This window comes from Lissotriton vulgaris, chromosome 12 (assembly GCF_964263255.1).
Source record: "Lissotriton vulgaris chromosome 12, aLisVul1.2, whole genome shotgun sequence".
Lineage (NCBI taxonomy): Eukaryota > Metazoa > Chordata > Amphibia > Caudata > Salamandridae > Lissotriton > Lissotriton vulgaris.
The window spans coordinates 437616587-437639981 of record NC_141700.1 but is presented as its reverse complement, the minus strand read 5'-3'; positions in this window follow the sequence as shown (position 1 = coordinate 437639981).

Here is a 23395-nt window from a genome sequence, read left to right as displayed (position 1 = left end):
TGTAAGATTATGAATTGAGAACAAGATTAGAATTAATTGGTTAAACACTGAAGTTCTGTGTGATATATGTAGAACATTTTATTATTGTATTTTCTTCCATTTGCTCAACTAACAGGTACATACCCTTCTATGCTATGTGTAATGTGTGATTATGTGCAGTATGACCCTTGTGGTCCTAAGCAGACTCTTTACAAAGTTACATAATCAGTTGGAGGTATTTTGGAGTGTGGTCAATAAAGTCTATGGGCCTCATTACCAGTTTGGAGGTGCAGGAGTGGGGTGGTACACCACAGTCCCACTCCTGCACCACAGAAAGCCGAACACTGCCCACTTGCCAGATTATGATACAAATAGTTGTCTGGCGGGCAGGCAGTGCAACGGTCCCGTGGCGGTACGGTAAATAGGCTCAATGAGCCTTTAATTCTGGCCCACTATGGGATCGCCACTGCGTGTTCCAGCACGGCATAGACTGTAAAGTTGTGGACCTGGGGAGGGGGGGTGCTTGCACACAGGGGGGCACATGTTGTGCCCCACTGCATGCACCTACCAGCACGGAGCAAGGGAGGCCCTCTAGGGCCCACTTTGTTTCCCAACTGCCAGCTTTTTTATGGCGGTGCTGACCGCCATGTATGGCTGGCGGTCAGGAAACTCAAATTATCCATGGCGATGCTGCAGCAGCACTACCAGCATATTCTGAGCCCCTGACTGCCATGCCACCACCAGGGAACGCAGTTCCCTGGCTGTTATGGTGGGCCGAAAGCCAATTGTCTAATACAGCAGTAGCGGTGACCCCGCAAGTCTGGCGGCCCTGGGACCGCTGGACTCTTAATACGGCCCTATGACACAGTACGTTCAGTTAACAGTTGTATGCCAAAGAATAAAGACGTACATTACTGAGTGGAGAAGTGTAGCTCACTGGTTAGACGCGGCAGACCCTGATACAGAGGTCTGACCCGGGACCAGGGTTCAATTCCCGACGCGGCAGGGTCTTGGGCTCAGTGTCCACGGACTCGATAATTCTCGCCTCAGTGCCTATTCTAATCATGGGTCCCACTCTGCAACTCTAGGCAATAGCTTGCTTAATCTCCACAACGGCCCCAAAAGCGCTGCGATGCCTAGCTTCACCTTGGGGGTGGGGCATCTCACAGGGAAAGCCAGGAAGGGTTCCTCAGCGGTATACAGCGCCTGGATGCCTGAAAGGTGATAGTGCGCTTTACAAGTATACATACATTTACACATTACAGCTTCACATATAGCATAGTTTTTTGCATACTCCAAAGTTGGGATGGATGCTACACTTTGCATAAGCCCTTCCCCTGCTCAGTTTTATTTTCATGGTAGCAGCACTTTAAGTGTTAATGCATTTTAAAGGTAAATTAAATAAACTAAAAGTAGACCATTTTTAAGAGCAGATTTTTTATATTTAAGAGCAGATTTGTTATATTTATCATTAGTAGTCACCATCAGTATTGATACAGACGTGTAGGTGAATATTTCCAAATATATTATATAACATCTTGAATACTCATTGGATTATGGTTTCACGGTCATCAGTTGATGATGGTATATTTATTCGAGTGCACGGAAGCTTTCATTGTCAGACTCAACATTATGCCAACCAAGGTGTATTTTTTAAAGTGTTTAATCTCTTTTTTTAGATGGTAGGAAAGAAAGAATTTAATAACTGTTTGTTTATGCACCAGCAAGTTTTTGCATTTAATATTCATGCATATAGGTACATTAGGAATTCTATGCAAATTAGCACATGTAATTGTGTAAAAAAATGTTGTTAAACAAAAATAGAGCAGCGACACATAAGTTATATGTTATTTACTTATTTTGGATATAGATATGGGATAGTTTTGAAAAGCATAGTGTATACGTGTTTGTGTAATGTATTACAGCTGTGTATGATTGCATATGACAAAATGTTGTAGTTGGTAACTTGTTCTTATAACATTTTGTAATTTTTCATCTATTTTGTTAGTAAGACGTACATTTTCATTTCATACATTCAGATACAGATCACTGTCTTTCCAGAATTTTTTTTAGCATGATTCTATATACCTAATGGGTTGTTAATGTCATACATGCATAGGATATCAGTTAATTCATTATCTGCCATACCACAGTGTTGACATATGTTGTAACACAAGCTTGTACTTACGCACCTCAGTTTAATTTTAGTTTGTAGGATTAAAAATAATCAAATAAGTATGGGTGAATTTGTGATTCAAAGATATTTTAGGGTAGATTGTTCTTTTTCAATTTTTGTATTGTGTGTTCACAACTTTGTATATAAACTTTGTCTATTTCTTTGTGTTATTGTATTTATAATACAATTATTGCAGTTATTGTATTTATAAAACAATAAAATATTTTACCTGGATTATTGTGTTTATTATAAAATAAAATATTTAGTCTAGAAATATTATACTGTTTTTAGTACACTTTCCACTGATTATGAGATTGTATGTGTGTATGTAAATAATGCCATTTATTATTATGCATGTGAGAGTTCTTGGCTCGAAGTAGAAGTTTTTTATTTAGACTAGGTCGCTGGGTATTTGATGTGTAAAGCCTAGTCAGAAATTCTTACTGACCGCCCGCCTGCCCGGCCCAACAAATCTTCTTCAGAGTTTCCACCTTTCATGTAGTTTGGCAATGTGGGTATAACGCAGGGGGGAGGGGCCTTCTTTTCACACATTTTCCTGAGGGAAAGTTGACCTGAGTACTTTATGGAAAGATATGTAATGTACACCTACATGTATAGTTTAAATAGTAATTAAACATTTAACCTCTTAGTTCTACAATTATATTTGATAAATAAAGCTATATTGCTTCCTAAATATTAAAGGAATTATTTCATAACATAGGACTTCATTAGGATGGCGGTTGAATGGAAGTCCGACCCCCATCCATTCGGAAAAGGGACTGCCCGACGACAAGTCGAGTCGATGGTCCCACAGTCTGAATAGGAATGTGACCGCCACCACAGCGTTTGCAATGTCTATTTTATGTATTGTGGCGGGTGCTGCGGGCTGCAGCACCTACCGCAGGCATAAAATATACCTGAAACATATCCCTGCACTACGTGGCAGGCACCATGCGGTGCCTGCCACATGGTGCAGGGATATGTAGGGGGCACCATAGCAGATCCCCAAACTGAGGCCCAAGGGGTAAGGTGGGCCCATAGCTCCTGCCTTTTCATGGCAGGTTCACCGCAATGAAAAGGCCAGCGGAAAGGAACATTGTAATGCCTACGGTGATGCCTGGCAGGCACCGCCACCATTGTGGGCATTACTCCCCCTCCAACGGCTCATCGGATCCGTGGTGGTCAGTCTTTCTGACTGCCACACATCCGCCCGCCGTTACAATGTGACGGGCAGGTCGGAGGTTGCCGATGGTGGAGGGACCGCCACCGACGGCCTGTTGGTGGCGGTCCCTCCACCATCTTAATGACGCCCTTAGTTCTAAAATGTGCACAAATTTCAAATTCTAAACTGAATAAATAATTCATGTAACTTATTTGTTACTGAGCAATTCAATTGCAGTCTTTTGGTGAACTATGTAGTCTCATGAAAGCTTCTGTTTAGGAATGTGTACTTTGCCTTTCAGTTAACTGTATAAACAAATGATTTTGCCATTCACGTCCAATATTATTAATACAATCATATATTCAGAGTTTGATTTAAATTATTGACTGGTATTATGAGTCCATACATTAATTATTACATTATTTCAATATTTTTCCCTGGCATAAGCCAAACACAGTTTAGTTTGTGTTTACACTGTACAGACTCTGTACAAGGTGATTGCTTTCCTTCTAATCAATGAATTCTCTTATGAATGAGTGATGAGCCTTTTAACTTTGTCTCTAATTGCATCATCTGCATGTTAATTACAGTTGCAGTTAATCCTGAATGTGTAGCCAAACCACAATCTGCCTGTACCATTAAATCTATGAGCCCAGCATATTTTGTAGGAGGATTCACAGGTAGTTATGTTATACAGATTTGTAGAGCGCACTATCACCATAGAGGGTATTCTGGCGCTGAGCAGGTGTGAGTTTAGCCAAACCCAGATCATAGTGGGACTACTCACAAAGCCAGCTCTTCACCTTTTTGTGGAATTTAAGAAATTCTTATGAGTGGCAATAGCTGGTGGCATGCTTTAGGAGTGATGTAGGAGAAGGCTTGACCACAGGATTGGGGTTTCTGTATGCGTGGGATGTGTTCAAATAGGAATTGGGATGAGCTGAGGTGTCTGGAGGGCTAGTGCTAATGTATTGCAATTAATTGTTAACCCTTCATTAAAAAAGAGTAAAAACACCTCTCTCTGGGTGCTAATGGTATGGCAAGTTGTACTTATTGGAATGAATGCATATAAGACTTTGAGTTCATTACTGGGGTGGTGATGTTGGAGAACTAGAGGCCTTAGATTCTGTGATCAATGGAATCGGCTGTAACTCACATTGTAAAATCGTCTTCGATTTTGTCATACTAACTTCATATTGTAACTGTGTAACTACACTTACGGTTTGAGTAACTTCTGGATCGATCACTAGGGTTGGAATTATAATGCGGGGTAGTCTATCTACCATGTTTGCACCAATCTGGGTGTCCAGATCCAGCTGGAGCAATTCTAGTATCCCCACTTCCTTGAAACCACTGACTGTCATGTTGGGAATATCAGTGCTGGTCAGCAGTAGATTTAGGGAGGGGGAATGAGGATGAGACAAATGAGAGAGAGAAACAGAGATATCTTCACCTCTCCTGTTCATATTGCATGACCCAACTTGCACTATTGAGTTATTGATATGTACAACATGAAATCATTCTTATAGTAGTTAGTTAATGATATTATAGTTCTTTAATCCACAATGAGATCTGTTATACCTTGTGCCAATTTTTGTATAACTCACACTGCTTTTGCTTATAACTCTATGACGTCCTAGAGGTCAAAGATATAAATAACTTTTGTAATAAATGCATGAAATAACCTGAACTGTACTACATGTACTTATATCTATAACTACCTTCAGTGAGCTAGAAGTCAATTATGTTATCTGAATGATTCTCAATACAACATAAAGAGTATTCCTTAATATTGTGCTTTTACTGTCACCAATACAATTCCGTTCTCAAACACTGGCAATACCTTAACACCATACATGATTCAAGGGATTCAAGCATTTATTTTTCCGACACTGAAAATACCCTAGTGCTATGCATAATTCAAGTGATTTAAACAAAGTATGAACAATACAGAGGATTCACTAACTCCTTGATGAGTAGGTGCAATATAGTTTATAATCCAAGAAAGGATCACTGCGGTGTATAGAGCTCTTAATCTTTGAAAGTGCAAATCAAAGACAATCCTTGGATTTAAATGTTTATCCAGGATATGTATCTGAGAACAAGGTTTTGACAACTCTAGAAGAAAGTTTCTGTGTCAGTATATGAGGCCTGAAATCAGGGTCTTCCATGATTGTGGCATTACCTCCCTCAATGCTCCTGACCTCATCTGATCTTGCAAGCTAATCAGGGGGAGCCGGTTTAGTACTTGGATGGGAGACATTGTGAGTAGATTGTAACTAAATTTACTTCATCACCCACTTTATCCCAGAGTCCTACAACTTCTTCCTAAGAGTTAGTGCTCGGGGTTCCATTTGGAAGTGCAAACAGCAGCAGTGAGAGAGGACATCTCACCCTAGATAATTTCCCTGGTTTGCACCCTTGCTGTTAATTCTATATATAGTAGTTAGAATCAGCCTAGGATCTGTAGGCCAACTCGGTGGATACCAACACTGTCATCATGTACTGTCATTCTGTCGTTATATTACTGAGTTGAGTCCTGCAATAAAATTATATTCCTCATACACCAGCTATTCCACTACTCTGCAGAATCTGTTTGCTAGGGCTTTAAATAGAAATTTATGACATCAGTGTTTATCATAGATCATAGATAATGGCCTATGTAATGCAGGACCCCTCGGGTCTTTATAAGGCTTTGGTATCACAGCAATAACAACCTCTCTCATTGTATTGGGTAACCTGCTGAGTCGTTTCACCTCTACATATACTTCTATTAACTAATACACTAGCTGCACTTGATATGCTTGATACCAGTCTGCGGAAAAATCATCTTCTAAACCATCACCGAAAAGAACCAGGGACGCTATGTCTGAGAGCGATGTGGTGGATCTCGCCTCCTCATAGATGTGGCGCCGCGGCTAGGGCGACTGACTCCGGAATCTGGGGATCATGGTTCGATCCCCAGCACCAGCGACAGATTAGCCCAGCACCATGTGACTCTGGGCAATAGCTTGCTTAATCTTCCCGACGGCCCCCAGCGCCTAGAGATCCCTTACGTGGGATTGTGCGCATTACAAATGTGTATTATTATTATTATTATTATTATTATTATTATTATAAAACAATCCTATTGCTGTCACCCTCCGATCCAAAATTCAAGTGATCACCGGACTAGAAAGAGCCTCTCCAAACTCACCTATGCCACCGACCACCCGCACTAACATCCCCACGGTCCCCCTAATGAAGAAGCCCAAAACAGAGATGACCCCCACTAACTGCATGCTCATAAACTGCAGATCAACCACCAAACTTGCCACTGAACTAGCAGAATCCATCCTCACGCACGACATAGGCATAGCATTCATCACCGCAACCTGGCTTAATGATTCCTCCCTACCACTCCTGGATACACTCATCCCCCCAGGCTTTACAAACACCAACAAATACAGAAAAGACCAAAAAAGAGGAGGCTCAGCAATCATCCCCAGAGAAAATATTTCTGTGACGGAAACAGACTCCTCCAACTACAGCACCTTTGAGGGCCTAACTGTCAACATCAACACTTGCAACAAAAAAACACTTACCTGACACCTTATTTACCACCCCCCAGGCAACTTCACCACTTTCACCGCACACCTGTCTGACCTGATTGCCCACTGCTCACTACGAAAAGGGAATAACCTTATTCTGGGCAACCTCAACCTACACTGGAACGAAGATAACAACCCGCTAATCCAAAACCTTAGTGAGTTACTATGCAATAACAACCTCACGCAGCACTGCACAGAACCAACTCACAAAAAAGGAGCAACCCTAGATGCCATCATAGCCAACCGTGAAACGGTGCCGATAAATCACACCCTGCCCGTAGATTGGTCCGACCACCACTTAATCCTCTTCCACCTCACACAGCCAGCCACTATACAACCCCCACCGAAGAACAGCCTAAATGGACCAGAAATCTCACTCAGATCAACATGACTGTCCTGGAGGAAAAAGTCAACTCCCTCCTCACTACCTCCTTGGATGATCTATCCTCAACAGAACTCACTGACTACTACAACACATCCCTGACATCCATTCTAAAACAGTTAGCCCCCCTGAAACTAAAAAAAAACAGGAACATCCCATCCAGATCCTGGTTCAATATGGACATCGAAATGAGACAACTTAGAGCGATAGTAAGACTCTGGAGAAACAACCCCTCCGCAAGCCTTCTCGAACAACTCAAAGCAGCTCGGAGAAAATACAAAAAACACATCTGTAATGAAAAAACAACTTCTTCTGCTCCGCCCTGGACAATGCAAAAAACAGGCCCAAAAAACTATTTAAAATCATCAAGCATCAAACCACCAAGCCCGTATCACGCACTCAGGCCTCCAAGGAACTGTGCGAAAACTTTACCATATTCTTCCAAGAAAAAATCTCCCAAGATTGAACACTCGCTAGACACCAGCACTAATCCTGCCTGCGAAAGCTTGCTCCCACCTTTAATAGAAATCACATGCCTACACCACACAAATATATGGAATTCCTTCAATCCCATCAAGGAAGCCAAATTTTTCAAGCTACTCTCCAACTCCAAACCCGCTTCTCACGTCCTAGACCCTATACCCACTCAATTGACCAAAAAACTCAAACTCTACATAGCCCTGCTCTGGTGCAGAATCATCAACAGCTCCCTGATATCCGGCATCATACCTGAATTCCTTAAAGTCGGCCAAGTAATATCACTACTAAAAAAAACAGGCCTTGACTGTTTGGAACTGAACAATTTCAGACCCGGCTCCAATCCACCCCCTCCTATCCAAAATCCTCGATAAATCTGTTGTTTCACAACTGACTCAACACATGGATAACATCAACCTTCCTGACTCCCACCAATCGGGATTCAGAAAAGGTTACAGCACTGAGACAGCGATCCTCAATATCACAGATAACATCCGCAAGTCTCATGACTCTGATCACTTCTGCCTTCTCATTCTTCTCGACCTATCTGCAGCTTATGACATGGTAGATCACCAACTTGTCATCAAGGCCCTACAAGAAAGGGTAGGTGCTGATGAGAAGGTCCTCCTTCCTCCAGAACCGCTTGCAAAGGATAAAAATCAAAAACTTCACCTCCGACCTCCACCCCGTCAGCAGAGGTGTGCCCCAAGACTCAGTGCTCTCACCACAACTGTTTAACATTTACATGGAACCCCTCACCACCATGATTAAAAAGGTGAACATCCCCTTCCACCTATATGCCAATGACACCCAGATCTATCTGGAAACTTCCTCCCCAGATGACATTCTCAGACTAAACACACCCTAAAAGAAATTCAACACTGGCTGTCCCTAAATCACCTTGAACTTAACCAGGACAAAACGGAGATCCTCCTCATCTCCAACAAAGAAGAGAACCCACAAATCGCAGAATGGCTTAAAGCTATGGATGCTCTAAACAGCAATCTCACTCTGGCTAATGCCGTAAAATCCCTAGGAATCACCCTAGACCCTAAACTGGACATGATCAACCACATCAAAAACTCTGCAAATACTGCCTTTCTCTACAAAATTAAACCATTCATCCTTACTAAAAACCTCAAACAAGCCACCCAATCACTGGTGCTATCCAGACTCGACTATGGCAATGCAACCTTAACCAGCACCACAAAATCCCACCTGGCCCCCTCGAAACAACCCTCAAAGCAGCAGCCAGAATGGTCACCAGAATCAGAAAATACGACCACATTTCACCAACACTAAGAGAACTAAAATGGCTCCCAGTTAAACAGCAAATTAACTTCAGAACGGCCTGCCCCACGCACAAAGCTCTTCACACTGGAAAACCAGACTATCTGGCCGCCAAACTCAAGAGGGCTGGGCAGACAAGAAACCTCAGGAGCTCGAACTCCCTCCTTCTCATCCCTTTGAGAACACGCAAACATAAAACAGCTGCGAGGTCATTTGCTGGAAACGCGCCAAAAATCTGGAACTCCATCCCAGCAGATATCAGAACTATCCCGTCCTTCACAAAATTCAAAAAACACCTAAAAGCCCTCCTCCTCAACTGCTCCTTCCCGAATGGATAACCGCCGCCCGCTTGCTATCCCTGACGCCAATGCTCTCTGACTCTACATCGCTCAGATCCACATCAGCCCGCTTCAAGACAAGTGTGCAAATAATTAAGCTGCCTCAAGACTTCGGACTACCTCAATAAAGCATTTAACGAGGCTACCTCAGGACTCAACCACTACTTCAAGAAGCCTCACCACTCTTGGACTGCCGAACTTTATGTTTTTAAGACTGCTCTACTATGTAACTATTATGAAACACTGTTGTAAAGCATTCCGATACCCCCGGTCAGGTTAGCGCTTTATAAACCCCCCCCCGCCCCCCCAATAAAAATAAATAAATAACTATAAATCTCCTCTCTCTTATTTTCCCAGTGACATCACCTTGATTCCGTAAAGTATTTTGTCTGTCATAAGCTCTGTTTCTAGGATTACAATCTGCTCACCTGTGCATCTGAGTAGATGCCAAGTCCATCTTCATAGTTTTATTTATGTCAGCCTATGTGATGCCTAGGGTCCCATTAGGTTTGGATAAGGATAGTATGAGCTGGGTCAGCTTCTCTCTCTTAAGCAATCAGGATAACAAGTTGCCCTAATTGTCCCGCTGGCACTTCTGTTAAAGTGAGTTTATTTTGAGTATCCCACATTTTGCCAAACTCCCTTTTCCCTGACATATATTCATGTTTGCTTTGAGTATCCATAGGCTCCAGCTTCTGCAAGTGACCCAACCCTCTCTTACACTGTTGAACTGTGTTGAAATTACCTTATGTGTCCACTTATTCTACTCATGCAATCACCACACAACATATGCATCATGGCTTCCCACTCATGTGCCATTGTGTCTGTAGTATCCAAGTTGTCCTGCTAGTATTTCGTAATTGATATGCATATGCTTGCTTGGGAAGCTGAGTCAAGCAGTGCATCAGGATTTAGTTTCCATGTATGGATTCTGGCGGGTGTCCAATAATCTCATATTCTGCTAATTTAGGAGAATGATCAGAGCGATATCTATGTAGGGATCGGATGTCTTTAATTTTTACACCAACGTTTGACAGTCTACTGTAAGCAGTATGTGTTGCTGAATGACATGAGCTTTCCCTGCCATTGGGGTGTAGGAAGCTACAGATGTTCAGGCATCCCCGTTTGTTCATAACTTCAGTAGCAGCAGCCACCATAACTGGTTTTGTATGAAGTGTGTGAGGATTCTTGTCTAAATCGTCATTGAGAATATAGTTAAAATCACCAGCCCAAATCAATGTAGCATCTCTATAGGGGGTCCTTAACTTCAAACTCCGGACTAGTCAGAAGACGTATTTATCATCCTGGTTTGATGAATTTATATTTATGTGACAAACTTCCCTGCCACTTAGTGGTCCATAAATAATCTCCCCTCTATGTCAGCTTCAGAGTAATGTAGCTGAAATGCCACTCCTAGTGCCATCCATATCAAATCCTCTTAAGCAAAGGCAGAATATGTGGCTAAGAACAATTGGCCCCCTCCTTTTTTTATACTGTGATCTCCACTACATCTGTTGGGCTATTCCCACTGCACATGTCCTGAGGTAAGTGTGCACCATGTACCTTTTCATTCAACCGTTGCAGCCCGGTATAGCCCATGTGATCAGATTAATGGTTTTAGCCATCACTCTGCCTGTTGCTCGACTCCCATAATCCTGTTTGTGCTTGTAGACTCACCAATAATACATGTACAATTTCCATTTTTCCAGTTACAGCTTATGGCTGCTTCTTCTGCTGCCTAACCTATGAAATCCTAATCTACTTATTTAAATGCTGTGAACTAACTCTCCCACTAAACTGTGATTGAAAATCCACTCAATAACTGGCAGTCAGAATAACGAAACTTAACAATTAATTCTGCACTTTCCAGACCACCATTCCGCTTAAACAATGTAAACGTAAATCTTAACTATATGATGTGTTATTGCAGAGGATTTCATACCTTGCGCCTCTGTTGAAACCCGATCAAGGGCCACATGGTTGAAACAGAGTGTGCCATGCACTCCTTACTTGTTGGTGTTTGCTAAGGTCTCTCCCACTCCCATTGAACAATGTTTCAAACCACAAAGGGGTATAGTCTCCCAAAGCTCATGTCTCTTGGTGGACCCCTTTATCCAATTGTTACTTCTTCTCTTATCGTGTATTTGATGCATGTCAAATCTGGTTTACCCAGAATTACATTTCAATGGGGTACTACATATTTATCTTAGTCTGCATCTGTTTCCATCAGTGTCAGTTCCAAACCATTGTATGCCAGGTGATGTTGCAGACTATTCTGTACGTATGATTCCAGTTTCATTAGTGATCTTTAGGTCCCCAGCCATTTTGCAAGCTGCTATGGCAGCGTCCACCTGAGTCTCATGGTCAATCATGCCAACAGCCCTAATCACCACTCTTGCACATGTTCTTTTGTGCACTTCTATTAGTGTGGTTGGTCTTTCCAATGTTTTTGCTGGAACCCAAAACTCTTACCAATTTGGGGGATTCCTCCTGACCATTCTGCCCAGATCCAACCAGTCCCACATCTCCTCCATTGAAGTATAAAAATGTGATTGCCCCTCAGGAATCATTTGTAGCTTCGCAGGGGACAGTAACAAATATTTATTGTCCATGGCTCTAAGTTTTTGTTTCACAGATTCATAAGATTTCCCACATCTCTGAATCTTCTGCATATAATCTAGGAATATTCTTATTGTGCCCTTTCATATTTTATATCCCCATGACCTCGGGTCTTTATAAGGCTTTACAACAGGTCTCTGTCTCTAAAATTAAGAATTTTGAATTTTGACAATGATATCTCAAGGTAAGGCTCTGGGCAGTGGCAATGAAGTCAAGACTCCGTGGACTGTTTCCACCACAAGGGTGCTCGAAAGGCCGAGTGTGTCACTAATCCAATAATAGATTATTTCTGCATGATATACCTTTTTACATCCCCAACTCTGAAGTCAAAATGGTGTACACATCAAGGCAAGGATTTGACTTTTGACTTCAGTTCTGTGTCTTCTGTTTTCAGTTCATCAACTGTCTTCTCTGTCGCTATGCATCTGTTACTCACTTTACACAGATCTGCTCATAGCAGGTTCACTTCTAGGGAGATATTATCTATTTTGTTCCCTAGGGTTTGCATGGACTTTACAACAGGTGCTGGGATCTGAGCTCCCCTTGGATCTGGTCTCGTACCCAAGCCCTCGGACTCCATTCCATCCCCCCTTGGCCTTCCACCACTCACCCGGTTGAATACTGAACCATCTTTGTTTGCTGCAAGTTCCTGTGTGTCTTGTCTCTACCCATATTGATGTTCATGCACCACAGAAGTGAAGCGTACGCATAATGCGTGTGTAGCTGCACCCTTTACACTCCTTTACTGCACTTCAGACTGGCTAAGGGCGGAGCTACACATTGATGTTCTTTTAGCCAAGTTAGATGGAGCCCAATGTGAAAAATCCCACTTCAAGAGTAGTTCTCAAATATTCCCTGGGCATAGGACAACACTGGCACACTAATAAGGGAACCAACTTCCAATTTCTCAGGTATCTCCAAGGGCAATAATTTATATCATAAATGCAGGCCCAACCCACACTGGTTAGAAAATACAGCTTAATTTAATGAACAAAAGAACAACAAAAATCCAATAAGTATAACCACAGTTATGAATTTTTAAAGAATAGACTGAAATGTAGTGCTTAAAAGCATAAAGTGGCTATCAGGTCGTGCTAGACTGGGTCAAATCAAAATATTCATCCGGCTGCGATGAAGTGTGGTTTGGATACAGGGACCAACCATGTCCCGCTGCAATGTACTTCGTTTGTGTCTTCGATGAAGAACCTATGTGTGGAGCAGAGGAATCGATGAGTCGTTGTCGATCCATAGGATGTAGGCGATACATCAGTCCAGAGCCATGTAAAGTGGGAGATGCATCAGAAAAGATGGTGATGTACCGCGCCAATGACAAAGCGATGTACTCAATCCTTGCAGCATCTGCGATATGTCGTCGTCGAAGGACAGGTGCCAGTTCCAAGCTGCGGAACGATGGAAATGTGTGGATTTTGGCAGCTGCAGCACTTTATACCCACTTCCAAGGGTCCGGGACTGGATTGCCACCACTTGGCAGGGCAAGACTCTCAGATGACAGATTCCAGGTGCTGTAGGCAGATGGTTGGAAGTCTTTGATGTCCCCGAGACATCAAACAGGAGGCAAGCGAGTAAACCCTTGGAGCCACTCTGGTTCTATGTTGAGAGATGCAGATCCATTCCTTTTCACTCCCAGTCAAGAAGGGCAGCAGGCAGCAGGTCTGCAGAGCAGAACAGGAGTCTAGCAGAGAAGCAGTGGCAGTCCTTTCAGCAGCATAGCAGTACTTCTTCCTGGCAGAGTATCTACAGGTCCAGACATGTACTGTGTTGGTGGTGTCAGAGGTCCAAGAGAGGCCTTTGAGGTGCACAGAGTCCCTGTTCTTCCTGTCCTAGCTCCAGGCTAACTACAGGGGGGCATGCAACCCTTTGTATTTAACATCTGACTGCACCATGAATTGGGATTTTAAGTTGTGATTCCAGAGACACCAAACTTGGGGGTTCTGTCTCTTCTCAATTGGAAATTACAATGTAATAAGGTAATACGTATGTTATCCAATGGGAGAGATGGGCCTTGAAGTAGTGAAGAATTAATTTAAGAGTTTTTCACTACCAGCTCATTTTAAAACTTATAAGTACATGTCCTACTTTTTAAAAACACTTCACCCTGCCCATGGGCTTTTCAGGACCTACCTTAGTGGTGACTTATATGCATTAAAAACGAAGGTTTGGGGCGTGGCTTGGACGCCAATCAAGATGGCACTGTGATACCGGAGCTCCGCGCCGCCGTTCCTCAAGAAGCTCCATGTCGAACGGATGGCGCCTCTCTCATGGACTGAAAATGTAAGCTTTTAGCTTTCCTTACCTGCGGGAAGCATTTTGACCCCTTAACTGCTGGTTTTCTCCCATTTTTGCCATTTTTGGTAAGGGGAGCGTTTTTTCTTCATAACGGCTGCCATTTTGGCTCAACTACATCGCAATGTATTTTTCTTCCCAGACATGCCCAACTCATATATCCTGGAAGCGCTTGGTGAATGTTTTTTCAAGTTAGGCAAGTGCAGTTCCTTTATTTACTACCTACCTTGATGCTTACTTGGTACTTCAAGAGAATTGGGGTGCTGCTTTATTTGCCAACGGTCACCTTTTTTTGACTCTCTCATCTCACCTTATGACTTCTAAATGATTTGACTCTCTTTTGGGGATTGATCCTACGTTTTTTTTTGAGTGTCCTTCATATTGTAGTTCTGACAACATTACAAAACTATTCGATGAAATCAGTTTTCATTGAATAGTTACTAGTGAAGACACCTCTTTCACAAAATGTTTTGATGCCTTTTTTCTGCGTTTTAACTCCTCTTTACTTATTGCGTATTGCTTATAGGCATATTTATTTTAAAAGGAACAACAATGTTTTCTGAGCCCTTACTTCTGGATTAAGTTTCCTTACTATATTCTAAAGAGCTTGGGTACGAAGAGGGTGGACCTTGTGTCTTCAGTTTTGATCTGAAACTTTCTTCTCCTCATAGTCCACTTGACTCGGCTGTATTGTTTTTCAAAGTTAAAAATGTTGAACATTGTCTTCCAAATTGCCTTTGTCTCTTCTATGGGGAGACTAAGAAACCTAAAGCTTACTGCGTCCTCCAAACTTACTTCGTGCTCGGACTCTGAGTCTGCTCTCAACGACAATTAAGACATTTCTCTTCAGAAACCTGATCACTCGGCAGGCGCCATTCCAAAATCACATCTTTCAAGCAAACTACCTGCGATTTCCACCAAGCGGCAGAAAAAAGATACTCTTTCTCCAGTAAACTCGTCTTCTGCCTCCATGGATATAATCTTTGAAGAAATTTGTGTTTAAAACCCTTTGCAGCACTTGGACGATAAATGGTCTTCGTTGGAGTCGCGTATACTTGTTGTGGAACAAAAATCGGAAAACGGACTCTCTTCAGGTTTCATGCTTTTGCATTTCAACTCAGGAATCTGAAATTTTTCTGCTTAAGAAACAATCTGAGGATTTGGAAAATCGTAACCACAGAAACAATCTTGAAATTTATGGTCTTACCGAAAACATTAAGGGTTCCAATCTACCCATTTTCTTTCAAACATTTTTGCCTAAGTTCTTGGATTTATCTTCTACGTCTTCTTTTAACATCCAAAGAGCTCATAGACTTGGCCCCAAGATCTCTGCAAAACCACGTGCAGTCATAATCTTTTTCCTGCAATATACAGACTTTCTACAAGTCCTATCTGTAGTCAAGTCCAAAAAACAAATTTTTCAACATCTATTTTTCTCTCAAGATGTGGCTAAAGTTACAGCTGATCGTCTGAAGAAATTTCTTGATCTTCATCCTCAACTGCGTTTTTTAAATGCGAGATTTGGACTAATGCATCCTTGTCTTTTCAAGGTCACATATAAGGAAAAGACTACCACATTCGATGATCCAGCCATGCTGCAGGAATTCCTTTGTCAACATGGAGCTGTGGCTATGGATACTTCAAATTCTACTTGATTTGTTATTTTATTTCGACATGTCTAACAGTTTCCTGTTTATGTAACTCCTTGATTCTTGTCTTGCTTGTATTTTTTTAATATTTCTTGCATCAAGGTGTCTTACCTACTCTCTCACTTTTCTATATCTTCAAGTGTATTCTCTTGTCTATAATGCTTTTTCTCTTTTTATACAGCTGAATGTTTCCTTTTTATGTAATTTCTTGACTATTTGTTATGTTTGTATTTCTGTATTCCATATTGTGTTATGATGTTTTAACTGTTTTTCTTCCCATCCCTACAGGTGTAATTGTTTCTCCTCTTATGCTTCCCTTGTGACTTCTCCCATATGTTGATGTCTCACCTTTGGTTCTTCTGGGATCTGGTGGAGTTCCAGTTGTGTTGTCGTCATCTTCTGATGTTGCTATACCTCTCTTCAGTTTGTGTTGTAGGTATGTCCTTCAGTCGTCATTTATTGACATGTGCTGTCTTTTTGTTGTCCATCTTGACTTGTACTGTCTCTTTGTTTTCTGTTATGTTTTTCCTTACTCTCATGCACCCTATATCTTTACTTTATCTTTCTTTTTTCCTCCCTCTATTCTTCCTGCTGCCTCCTTTTTCCTTCCTTTTCTCACCAAACAAATCTTTCTCTTTACAATTTATCCTTTTAACTTTATCTCAAGTCAATGCCTGTTTTTATCAGTGTATGCTTAATGAATGTTCATGTTAATACCTTTTGTTTACTTTCTGAGTTACCACATGGAATATTAAGGGTTTAGGTAACCCTATTAAAAGACAACAAGTGCTTACCCATTTAGCTAAATTAAAAACTGTCATTGCATTACTCCAGGAATCGCATCTATCTGATGCTGAAGCTTCCAAACTTAAGAAATGCTGGGTAGGAAATATTTTTTCATCTCCAGCTCTTGGTAAGAAAAATGGTGTTTTGATTCTCTGTCACAAAAGATTTCATGTTTCTGTTGTTCACCAAGAATCTAATTCCGAAGGTTGTTGGGTTATTGTTAAACTTCTTATCAATAAAATACCCTTTGTTCATTTTAATGTATATGGCCCTGTTTCCATTCACCAGGTTTTCTGGACTCAAATCTCTGATAAATTAATTTTGTTTGACGATGACTATATTATTTTTGGTGGTGATTGTAATCATATTCATGACCCCTTATTGGATAGACACTCACCAGTTAAATTTGTAAACACTAAAATGCACTCACAATTTACCTCCACTATACGCTGTAGGTCTCTAGTCGATATTTGGAGACTTTGTAACCCGGATCTCCTGGAATACAGCTACTTCTCACCTCCACACCACACAACGTTCCATATGAATTACCTCTTTTTAAGTAAATCTTTAGCTCAAATGTTCTCCATTCCTAGATAGGATCTATATTAATTTCGGATCATGCCCCGGTTTTTGTTGATTTTGATTTGATACCTTTCGTCCCACATTCTGGTAGACGGCGTTTTAACAATTCATTACTTGTGGACCCTAAATTCTATAGCCAATTCAGTTCTTTTACCTCAGAATTTTTTGCCATTAACTCTACCCCAGATTCTTCCCCTGTAATGATTTGGGGCTCTTTTAAGGTGGCTGCTAGAGGCTTTATTATGAATTTTGTCTCACAAAAGAAAAAATCTTTTGAGATACAAACTGCTCAATTACTTAATAAAATCAAACAATTAGAGTATTCTTATTATCACTCCAACACTTAATCTTCTTTAAATAATATTATTGATGTCAAGCTCACTTTTAATAGACTATCCACAGAAGCTGCTTCTTCATACCTTTTAAAAAGCAGTGCTCGTTATTACGGTGGCCAAAATAAAATGGGGAAAAATGTTGGCTAACTACCTAAAAATAAAGAAAGAAAGAACTAAAATAGACTCTTTACAGAGTGCTACTGGATCCCTTTTATTTAAGGACAATGATATTTTAAATTAATTTGTTGCCTTTCACAAAATCTTATATACCCCAGAGATTCAACCAGCTCAAGCTGACTGATCCTCATATTTTCAATCTATTCATCCCCCTCCCTCCCATCATATTTATTTTGACTCTTTGGAATTTAATGTCACCTTGGAGAAATTACCCATGCGATATTGGTTCTATGATGAGGAAAGGCCCCTGGACCCGATGGATTTACTGTTGAATTTTATTAACATTTTGCTAAGCTTCTTCTTCCAAATCTTTTACTTTTGTTTAATTCTTTTATTACAAATGGATTGTCTCATGGTACTTTTCAAGAAGCCATGATATGTTTAATCCCAAAAGATAATAAAGACCCTACCCAATATAAAATGATCGTCCAATTTCTTTAGTCAATACGACCTATAAAATCTGTGCTAAAATTCTAGCACTCCGCATTGACCCTTTCCTACCTTAACTTATCGGACCTGAACAATCCGTTTTTGTAAAGGACCATCTATCTTCTGATAATTCTAGAGTCTTTTTTAACATTCTTAGAAAAGCTTCCTCCTTAGACTATCCTATTGCTGCTGGGATTTTATGTTTCATGCATTAAAATGGATAGGTTTTCCCCCCAAAATGATTTCCTTAATCTCATTATTATATTTGCGTCCCAGAGCTTCTATTTTCGTTAATGGTAAAGTCTCAGAATATTTTTCTCTTCTTGGAGGGGTGAGACAAAGGTGTCCTTTATCACCTTTATTATTTGTAATAGCATTAGAACCCTTTCTAACTAAGATTAGAGAAGATGCTCAGATCTCTGGATTTCAGCTTGGTTCACATCAGGTCAAAATGTCTGTTTACGCAGACAATATACTCTTATACTGTTCCAATCCGGATACTTCTCTCCCTCCATTCCTCCATCAGCTTATTTTTTTCGTGACCTTACAAAGGGATATTGGCAGATCGCCCTCCGAGCAGACGACCAAGAAAAAAACGCTTTTTCCTCACCAACGGAGTTGTATAAATTCACAGTATTGCTGTTCGGCCTACACAGGGCTCCAGCAACGTTCCAAAGACTCATGAATAGGGTTCTCCATGAACATCAATTCTATTCATCAGCCTACCTAGACAACATAGTGATGTACAGCCGTACATGGGAACAACATCTGTCCCATTGTGAGAAAATCATGCAGGCCCTTAAAATGGCTGGGCTCCACATGAATGCAAAGAAATCCCGAGTGGCATTTTGGAAAGTCAAGTGTTTGGGTTATCTCCTTGGGGGTGTAGTAATAGAACCACAACAGGAAAAAGTGAAGGCCATCTGCAATAGCACTTTTCCCACCACCGAAAGAGAGGTCAGGGCATTCTTGGGTCTCCTGGGTTATTTTAGGCACTTTGTCCATAATTATTCAGAAATTGCAACGCCTTTGACTGATCTACTGAAGAAACAGGTCAAACCTAGGGATCTGTTGCATCCCTAGGTTTGGAATACCCTGTCATGTTCATTAGTCGCAAGCTTTTTCCCCGAGAGCAGAAATATCCCACGATCGAGAAGGAATGTCTAGCCATTAGGTGGGCTGTGGATAAACTACGCTACTACCTGGAAGGCTCCCATTTTGTCCTATACACTTATCATGCCCCTCTGCAGTGGCAAGCTGCAATAAGGGCAACAACCCTCGTGTGTTGCATTGGTTTCTTTTCCTGCAGCCCTTCGCCTTTGAAGTGAAACATAGAAAAGTTACAGAGAATGGTAATGCGGACTTCCTTTCCAGGGTCCCTCTGCTCCCCAATCAGGATCAGTCTGGGGAGGGGATGTGTTACAACATACCGGGAGATGCCGTGATGGAGGATGGAGGCGAATATATATTCCCCACTTACTTCTCACCTCTCCTATGTCTCTCCTCCTCACAGGATCCGACTAGGAGGGATTGGGAAGTCTCTCTCGCCAAAACAGTCTTCCCTGGTTTTGATTAACTGCACCTGACCACGTCACAGACCCAAACAGTTATTAGGATTACAGCCTGCCAGACTTGATAGGCAGCGCATCTGCTGATGAAGGAGGAGGCGACTGGAAGCAGAGGAAGGACTACACGCCCGACCCGCTAAGGCAGCAAATTGAGTACGGAAGAGGCAAGAATCCTGAAGCGTCCCGGACTGAGCCCCGATGTGTGGAAGCCAGTTCCCTGAGGAGAACACAAGAGAGGGAGCTGAACCCAATCCAGTTTCACAAAATAGGCCACCGCGCTCCAGGAAGAGCGTGGCTGTCAGAGGTACGTGCATGGTTTCGGGGTATATTCGAAAGGGCTCCGGAGAGACAGGAGTTCCTTCCGACTATAAGGGCTGGGTGGTTACTAGCTCCTAGAAAGCGTGGAGGGAAGACCAGCAATTGGGTTCTCCCTAGAGCGTGGCACACACAATTAAAACAACACTGGTGGTGGAACAGGTGGATAGCCTATAACCTCACACTTTTTCCCCTATAGAACCGAGGAGTGGAGACACAGTCCTCACCCCTTCTTGTTTTCCCTTTTCCAAGGACCAAAGAGGCGTCACAAGAAGATGAAGAAGCATTGTTCAGACGGTCCCTTGCCCGATGAAAGTCAAGATAACCAAACCGACTCAAAAATAATAAATAAACCCTTGAAAACGATCTTAAGCATTCTGTTGTTTTTCCCCCTGTCACAATATTTGATCCTATTCACAGGGATGACAAATGTTTTGAGGTAATTGTGGTATCCCCTGACCCAGGGAGCACCGTTGCCGCATCGCTCACCCCCCTCCTCCAGGTAAACTCATGGTTGACACTGCTGTGACATCACTTAGAATGCCACAGCGGAGAACGTTCTGAGCGGAGCGCCCGGGGTGTGAAGCAGCGATCGTCACAGGTGACAGCTGTGGCTGGGGTCATTTCTCCTTTGAACTTTACCTAAATAAACCCGGATAAACGTCTCACAAGGCTGCGGTGTCTGATTAACAACTTTTTCACACTGGCGACGAGGTCGAGAAAAGGGTACTGAGGAGAATACAGCGGAGACCCCAACACGCTATTGAAGCAGAAAAAAAAAACATGACGGCTGCGAGCGAGTAAACAATTGAAGGACACACAAGGAATGGAAGAGAGGTGTGCGGTAACGAAGGAAGAATAAACGATAATGCTGGACTGGTAGAATAACCGGGTAAGGAGTACTGGCACCTACCTGTTTTCAATGGCGTAGCCCCCTGAAGCAATAGAGGTGAAAGCGTGTCTGCCGCTGATGACAGGAGCGGTGTGAGGAGAGCAGGTGGACAGAGATGCATAGTGAGTAGGGGCTGCTGGGACAGAGGAGCGAGATGTCAGTGAAGTAAGCTCCTCACAGGAGTGGATGTCGGAGGGCGACTGTGCAGGCAAGAGCACAACCTTGATGGGTGGAGCGCTTTGCCATTCGCTGTGGTAACAGCAGTCCTTTTAGCTGGTTCGGGCGCCTTCAGAAGAGGGGTGCGCTCCTTGCATTCGCTGCACCGGCCGCAGTTCTGTAGGCTGTTCGAGCGCTGTGGAGAGGAAAATCGGAGCAGCCTACACGGCGAATTGATACTGAGGCGCACTAGAGTCTCTATGGTGCCAGGGGTGTGGCGTCAGCGACGCAGGGTGTCAGCGGACCGAACAAGAAGAGCAAAGGTACCTGGAGGGAGGCCCTAACAGGGACCACAGGGACGCGCTGTACTTTGATCAAGATAACTGTACCAGCGAGTTGGAGCTGAGGAGTAAGACGGTAATGTGCCAGCGCAGGTGAGATAAGTATGGGAGCCTAGCGGTCTATGGCAGAAGCAAATAGTGGGGCATCCGGTTGAGACCGCGATTGGCCAGAACAGACTGTGCGAGTCGCACCCATTCTCTGTATCCCTCACTCAGTGACTGCTAAGGATAAGAAAACACAGGTAGAGCAGGAGAGAGATACCCTGCTCCAGAATTAATATAGCTTGTGGTGCAGAAGCATAACCCCAGTGAATAACAGTGTGAAGCATCTTTACAGATACAGTTCTCCTTATATGTTTTCCTGCTACCCCTGTAATATTCCAAGTGAGACTGCCACAGGCTTGCATCTTTGGTAGGAGGTCTTTGGTTAATTGGTAAAGTAGCCCAAACAGTGTATGAATTTGTCTGCCATATACTAGTCATCTAAAAGGCAAAACTTTTCCTTCTATTTGTTTTCAGCATTACCTCAGCCATGCAAAATATAAGACCTCCCCCGTTCTTTCTGCCCAACCTTGGGGAGCCAACCCTCAAGTGGAACAAATGGAAGTGTAGTGTAGTTCCTACATGCCTAATAGGCTCTGCGCATTGGAATAACATAAACGATAGTTTAGATGTAGGACTTAGGTCGACTGGGTCTCTATTGAATATGTTAGACTTAATTGCAAAGGCCAGCTAGCTCAGAGGTCACTAGAAACTTTCTCGAATACACAAGAAGGGATTAGTTTCTGACAACCATATAACATGACAACTTTGTTCCCCAAGAATAAGAAATATATCTTCAGAGTCGCGGAAACAATAGATGGCTATTACACTCAGTCAATCGTGCATGCTTAGTTTCACCAGAAGTGCAGAGAAATAGAGAGACGGGCGTTTTCAATAAAAAGGTTATTTATTGAGCGAGCAGTCTGCTTTCTCATGCAAGAGAAGTGAATTGCTACAATCGTGATACTTGCTATGAAGTAAAGTGCGTACAGTAAAATGAGTATTATGAAATAATACTGTAAAAGCATTTGTATGGTTTCTAAGCCATACAATACTTAAAATAGATAAAATACATACAATGATAAATTATGACTAAAAGTACTCAACTGGTGCATCTAAAATACGCCCACCCCGGTGTACCTAACCTAAGCCTAGTACAAGGGAAGAAGTAAGTGAGGTGTAGCTTGAGTTAAATAGTTTCAACCAAGAATCTATCCAAGAATTCTCTAAGGGTCTAATCAGCTCCGTACCTTGGTTATAGAATGCAGGAGGTCTTGTATCTCTCTCTCAGGACTCGATCTCCCAGTACCCCGCAAGGGTAGCAGGGAAACACTGGAGCTGGATTTCTCGGCAGGAGAAAAGACAGCGTCTCTCTCAGTGCGTCAGCAGGGAGGGTCGGCTTCCTTCGGCACTCGCATACAGCAGGGCGTCGGACAAGTAGTTAGTCGATCTGCTTCAAAACCACTGTGTGTTTGTTAGGGCAGATGTGGGCATATTTATACCTGGAAGGTGCCGACTTTGACGTAAGGGTGGACATAATAACATCATTAAGAACTCAAAGTTCTTTACACACTCCAGGAGTTCTGGGATTAATCAATACTGAAGCAGGGGGAATTCCCGTACTGCTGAAGGCTGGTTGTCTTCAAGAACTCGTTGTACTCTGGGAGCTTAGTGGAAGTAGCCATGCCGTATTTGGATTGCATTGGCTCTGTCTAAATATGGTTATGATTCGTATGCCTATATAAGGATATGATAAGTTATCCATCTATACTAATATAATAAAGAGAGAGCCCAAACCTTTGAGGC